The sequence below is a fragment of the Gobio gobio genome (assembly GCF_949357685.1).
Source record: "Gobio gobio genome assembly, chromosome: 6".
In the NCBI taxonomy this organism is placed as follows: Eukaryota; Metazoa; Chordata; class Actinopteri; order Cypriniformes; family Gobionidae; genus Gobio; species Gobio gobio.
This window is the reverse complement of record NC_137102.1, coordinates 25,683,503-25,690,117: the sequence shown is the minus strand read 5'-3', so window position 1 is coordinate 25,690,117 and position 6,615 is coordinate 25,683,503.

Sequence of the window (6,615 nt, the reverse complement as noted above, 5' to 3'; positions counted from 1 at the left end):
ATGTCTGGGTTTTTTTAGTTCATAGAATGAAAGTCAGTAGGCTCTAATGTTGTTTTGTTCCCAATGTTTTACAAAATATATTATAGGTTTGGAATGTCAGAAATCAAGTGTAGCGTCAGTTCTGGCAGCTCACTAGCCAAATCTAGACGCACCCCAGCGGCAGAAAATGAATCGAATCCGCAACTTTCGGGTTAACAGTCTGACTATACATGAGAAGTCATCTTCCATTAGTATTATAGTATCTGCAAGTACAGTTTTAAAGAATACATTTATAAAGTACACTACAAAAACATATTCAATACAATTAAGCACACTTCCTTTATCAAGGGTAGCCCTTTAAGTTCTTTTACCTGTACTTTCTTGTAGATATCAGTATTGACTGGAAGTAGGGTGCTTATCCATTAAATGCCTTCCATGACAAACAATGAAAAGCCAACAAAAGGAGATCTAAAACAGACTCACTGGAAATTTTACATGGGACAGTTATTGCCTGAGCTGCGTGTTTTCTGTTTTGACTTTATATTTGATCAAAAGAATAAAACAAGTCATTGGCATTTATCTCTGATGACTCAAGATGTTAACATCTGTCATCAACACAGTGGGTGTTTTATTCTTCTGAGGTTTGAAATTGAGATGCAAAGCACCATTTTTCATCCCCCTCTTTCAAAGCTTCGAGCCCACACTGAGAGAGCAGGGCTCTCCATAAATTAGGCAGAGGTCTTGCTGGGAGATCACGATGGCGAATGAGGTGATTTCGGATTTTTTTCATACTTCTCTGCTGTCACTCAGCTTTGCCTCCACAACACAGCGGAGTGAGTTATCACATCAGCAGCGGTAATGCAGCCCTAATGCAGATGAGCTGCAGTCAGAGGTTTGCTGCATTAAAAAAAAGCCCTGCACTCTCAGAAAAAAAGGGTAACACTTTATTTTACAGTGTCCTTATTCCACGTTACATTTAGTTATTGTAGTAATAACTATAAATGATGCATAATTACAAGCAACTAACCCTCAACCAAACCCTTATCCTAACCCTATAGGAAGTACATGTAGTTAATTGCTATTATTCAGGACTTAAATTATAACTACAGTACACTGTAACATGGACACCTTAAAATAAAGTGTAACCAATTCACACCCGTTTATTAGTCAAGATTTATCTAATCACTAAAGATTAAGCATTAACCAGTGTGCTGATAAATCAAGTCAAAAGAACATAGATAGAATACATTTTTCAGTTTATGGTTTTGAATATAGTATTGTGAGTGTTGCTATGTGAAAGTTTTTTCAAAAGTGTACTTATTTACGAAAGAGGCCATTACTGGAGATCTTGTAATTTGAAATATTAAATGTGATGTGTGAAAAGAAACACACATGAAAATCAGATACTTGTAAACATACTTTTACGTGTAATTTCCTAATTGTTAATTAAATTAATAACAATATTTTTATTAACAATTATAATTAAATATGGACATTGTACTTTTTTATGTTAGTACATTGCTAAAGACTCCTAATATGAAATGTGACCCATATTTTTATGGAATATGGCAGTATTTGTTATAAATGAATTATCTGTACACTGCACTGTAAAATCCAATTAGTAAACCTTACTTAAAAAAAGCATGCAAACCGATTGCCTTGAAAAAACCAAGTAAAGTGAAATAGGCACTTGTTAGTTCTACATACTATTCCTGTCTAGTTTTGTACACTCACAAGAGAGTTCCAGTAACTTAATAATTTACTTTAGATGTACTTGTCTTAGTATAGACTACTCAGAATTACTATTTTTAACAACTAAAAATATTCAAGTAAAAGACACTTTGTGAGTATTCCTAACTCATTAATGCAAGTTGTGCTAAGGTGATGTTTTCTGCATACTACTTGAAATTACCTAGTTTACTTTACTTTAAAGGCAATCCAGTGTACTTGTTAAAACCATGCAAACCGATTGCCTTGAAAAAACCAAGTAAGCTTTACTCAAGTAACTTAAGTGCTAACAATCATCTATTCTAAATCATTGAGAATAGGTACACAATTTTTCAAAGATAATATTTACATATGGACAAATAAATTGAAGGCAATGATACAGTTCAAAGGTAAATTTATTGTATTTGTTTTCTTAACAACTGACACAAGGATGGTACACACAAGTTTGCACTGGGGTAAAACATTTTTAAAACAAACACCTTTTACAGCACAATTTGATTACATCCTAACTCAACAGGAGATTTGTAGTTTCAGAAATTTTTGGTGGCAGTTTGTTCTGTCCCAAACCACTTTCTGAATGAAGTTAAAAGTGTTAATCATGCCTTTTGGGTAATTCAAATTTAAAGCATAAGACAGACCAAACAAGGCACAAATAGCTTGAGGCAGATTCTGCATATTATCCAGTACTATACCTCCCTCCACAATGATTGGGTCAAGGTACAGTTTATTTGGCATGAGAGGTTCTTCTTCATCAATTACAGTCATCACCCCAACGGGCACTTGTGGCCAGCCATCAATATCACATGCCTGAATAAAACCAAACAATACAAATATTACAACAGGGAAATGTGAAAATCCAGTTTTACCTCACATATTTTAGTGTGGTATTAAAAAGCAACTATTATTATGAAGCACATGTCCATTTATAGTGCAAATTTAAGATGTCTACATGAGTTCTGGGTAGGTCTACCATTATTGGGTAGTTTGGTCATGTGACCACATACATTTATTTCATTGTACTGCCATCTTAAAAGAACTTTGACGTCATTGTGTTAAGTTAATTTGTCAAAATCTATCTATCTATCTATCTATCTATCTATCTATCTATCTATCTATCTATCTATCTATCTATCTATCTATCTATCTATCTATCTATGATTTTTCAATATTTTTCTTACTTAATTGACGTTGATTGTTTAATATCTTTACAAATACAATTCAAATTCATACATGTCATCTCTGGGATTAAATCGGTTAATTGTCAGTTATCTGCCCTGCATACACTGCCTTTTATCCATGTCCCATTAAGTATTTATCTTTTTTTATTTTTTTTATCCCGACTTGTATCCAAGGTATATTCATTAAATAGTATAATAACTGAACGGGACATCACAGTTTTCTCCAGAGCTGCTTTATAGCCAAATAAACCATTTTCACAATTGATGATCTTTACGATTAAGTAATGAAGTCAACACTGAACAGATGAGTTGTAAAATTACACTATTTTCTTTGGAGAAAAGTTTACATTACTGAATAACTTTCAGTGGAGCACAGAAGTGCAATTGATACGTAAGAGACGTAGCCCTTATATATTTTTTTTTACAATGAGAACTTACGTTGCAGGTGTTGTATAAGTTACTGGCATCATCACTAAGCAGGATAGGTAAGCCCCGGAGCGCAAGAGTGTGCATTGCTGTCACATCTGCTGGTTTCTGGAAGTAGATGAAAAAAAAAAAAAGAGATCAAGTTCAAGATCATGAAACATTTAAGCTACAGTAAAAATAAGTTTGGTTATTTCAATTCTGTCACAAACTATATTAATTCTGTCACAGAATAATAAACCAAATGAAGGCTATAGTAAACTCACCCCTGCTGCATAAGCTCATCCAATTTCTCTCCAACTCTTCCTTTCTTGGACTTAAACATTGTGACAAAGCGTGGTGTGTAGCGATCCACAGCACCATAAAACTTACTCTGCAGATCTGTGGTGACTATCCTGTTAAACTCCGCAAACACCTACAACACATGAAAAAAAAACAACTTGGGACAGTGTGGACATTTGTTCATGCATGGTAAGGCTTACAGGCCAATTCTAAAGCCAAACCTAAAGAGAATGCGGTTTCTCATGGTGGAAAAAGGAATAAGTAAGGGTCTGTTTTTATTTGTGTACACACAATAAAAACAAATCATTGTGCTTGTGTAAAGTAAAGAAAACAAACTTCCTGGATATATTTTCTGCAAAGTTTGTGGAGCATGTCAGAAAAATTTATTGAAACTCAGCATATAGGCTACCAGCAAGCTCTTGCGTGCCATCTGAACTTCTGGCTGAGTCAGAAAACTGGAAAATGCTGGCTTCGGAGGACACATTTCAAGGTAGGAAGGCATTAAGGCACGTCTGAATCCAATGTTAGCTTCGCTTCCTGACTCCTGAGATACCTTCATCTGATCGATTTTTGAAGGCAGCATATATTTATCCTTCAATGCCTTTGATATCCCACAATCCTGTGCTTTCCCTTCTGTGACAGCTAGAAAAAGATTGCGTCTGAAAGTTGCAGTTGCTGGTCACTTTGAGTTAAAGGGTTAGTTCACCCAAAAATGAAAATGCTGTCATTAATTACTTACCCTCATGTCGTTCGACACCCGTAAGACCTTTGTTCATCTTCGGAACACAAATTAAGATATTTTTGTTGAAATCCGATGGCTCAGAAAGGCCTCCATTGGCAGCAATGTAATTTGCACTCACAAGACCCATAAAAGGTACTAAAGACGTTGTTACAAAGTCCATCTCACTACAGTGGTTCTACAATAATTTTATGAAGCGACGAGAATAGTTTTTGTGCGAAAACCCCCCCCAAAAAATGACTTTATTCAACAGGTGATTGTCTTCCGTGTAGGCCTCTGATGTGAACTCATGAAGCACCACGACGCATGCGCGAGAATATGACGTAGAGCCGGCGCTCGGGCATCAAGGAAATGCACACTTTAGCCCCATTTTGACCACTATGCCAAAAGCGACCTAAAGCACAATCCTCGCTTCCGGGTCATGTGTCTGAACGGCAGCTCTATTCTCGCGCATGCGTCGTGGTGCTCCATGAGTTCACGTCTGAGGCCTAGAAGGAAGACAAGAACCTGTTGAATAGTCTTTTTTTTTTTTTTTTTTTCGCACAAAAAATATTCTTGTCGCTTCATAAAATTATTGTAGAACCACTTTAGTGAGATGGACTTTGTAACGACATCTTTAGTAGCTTTTATGGGTTTTTGTCAGTACAAATTACATTGCTGCCAATGGAGGCCTTTCTGAGCCATTGGATTTCAACAAAAATATCTTAATTTGTGTTCCGAAGATGAACAAAGGTCTTATGGGTGTCGCACAACATGAGGGTAAGTAATTAATAAGGACAGAATTTTCATTTTTGGGTGAACTAACCCTTTAAATGTACAACCCCAAATCAGAAAAAGTTGGGACAGTATGGGAAACACAAAAAAAAAAAAAAAAAGTGATTTCTAAATTTGACTTATATTTCTTTGCAGACAATATGAACACAAAATATTTCATGTTTTGTCTGGTCAACTTCATGTCATTTGTAAATATGCATCCTTTCCTGTCATTCAGACCTGCAACACATTTAAAAAAAAGTTGGGACAGGAGCAATTTAGGGCTAGTAATGAGGTAAAATGGTTAAATAATGATGTGATTTGAAACAGGTGATGTCAACAGGTGATTGTAATTATGATTTGGTACAAAAGCAGCATCCAAGAAAGGTCTAATCCTTTAGGAGCAAAGATGGGCAGAGGATCGCCAGTTTGCCAATAAATACTTGAGAAAATTATTGAAATGTTTAAAAACAATGTTCCTCAAAGAAAGATAGGAAGAGATTTGGATATTTCACATTCAACAGTGCATAACATAATTAAAAGATTCAAGGAATCTGGAGGAATTTCAGTGTGTAAAGGACAAGGGCGCAAGCCTAAGCTGAACAACCGTGATCTCTGATCCCTCAGGCGGCACTGCATCAAGAATCGTCATTCATCTATAAGCGATATCACCACATGGGCTCAGGACTACTTTGGCAAACCTTTGTCAAGTACCACAATACGTAGTTACATCCACAAATGTCAGTTAAAACTGTACTGTGCCAAAAGGAAGCCCTATGTTAACAGTGTCCAGAAGCGCCGTCGACTTCTCTGGGCTCTGAGGCATCTGGGATGGACCATCACACAGTGGAAACGTGTACTGTGGTCAGATGAATCAGTATTTCAGGTATTTTTTGGGAGGAATGGACGCCGTGTGCTCCGGACCACAGAAGAAAAGGATCATCCAGACTGTTACCAGCAACAAGTCCAAAAGCCAGGGTCTGTCATGGTATGGGGTTGTGTCAGTGCCCTTGGCAAAGGTAACTTGCACTTCTGTGAAGGCACCATTAATGCTGAAAAGTACATAGAGATTTTGGAGCATAATATGCTGCTTTCAAGAAGACATCTTTTCCAGGGACGTCCATGCATATTTCAACAAGACAATGCAAAACTACATTCTGCACACATTACAAAGTCTGGGCTGCGGAGGAAGAGGGTATGGGTACTTGACTGGCCTGTCTGCAGTCCCGACCTGTCTCCAATAGAGAATGTATGGCGCATTTTGAAGCGCAAAATGCGACAACGAAGACCCCGTACTGTTGCCCACCTTAAGACTTGTTTGCAGGAAGAATGGGACAAAATTACACCTGAAACACTTCATCACTTGGTGTCTTCAGTCCCTAAATGTCTTTTAAGTGTTGTAAAAAGGAATGGCGACATTACAAAGTGGTAAATGCTTTACTGTCCCAACTTTTTTTTAAATGTGTTGCAGGTCTGAATGAGAGGAAAGGATGCATATTTACAAATGACATGAAGTTGACCAGACAAAACATG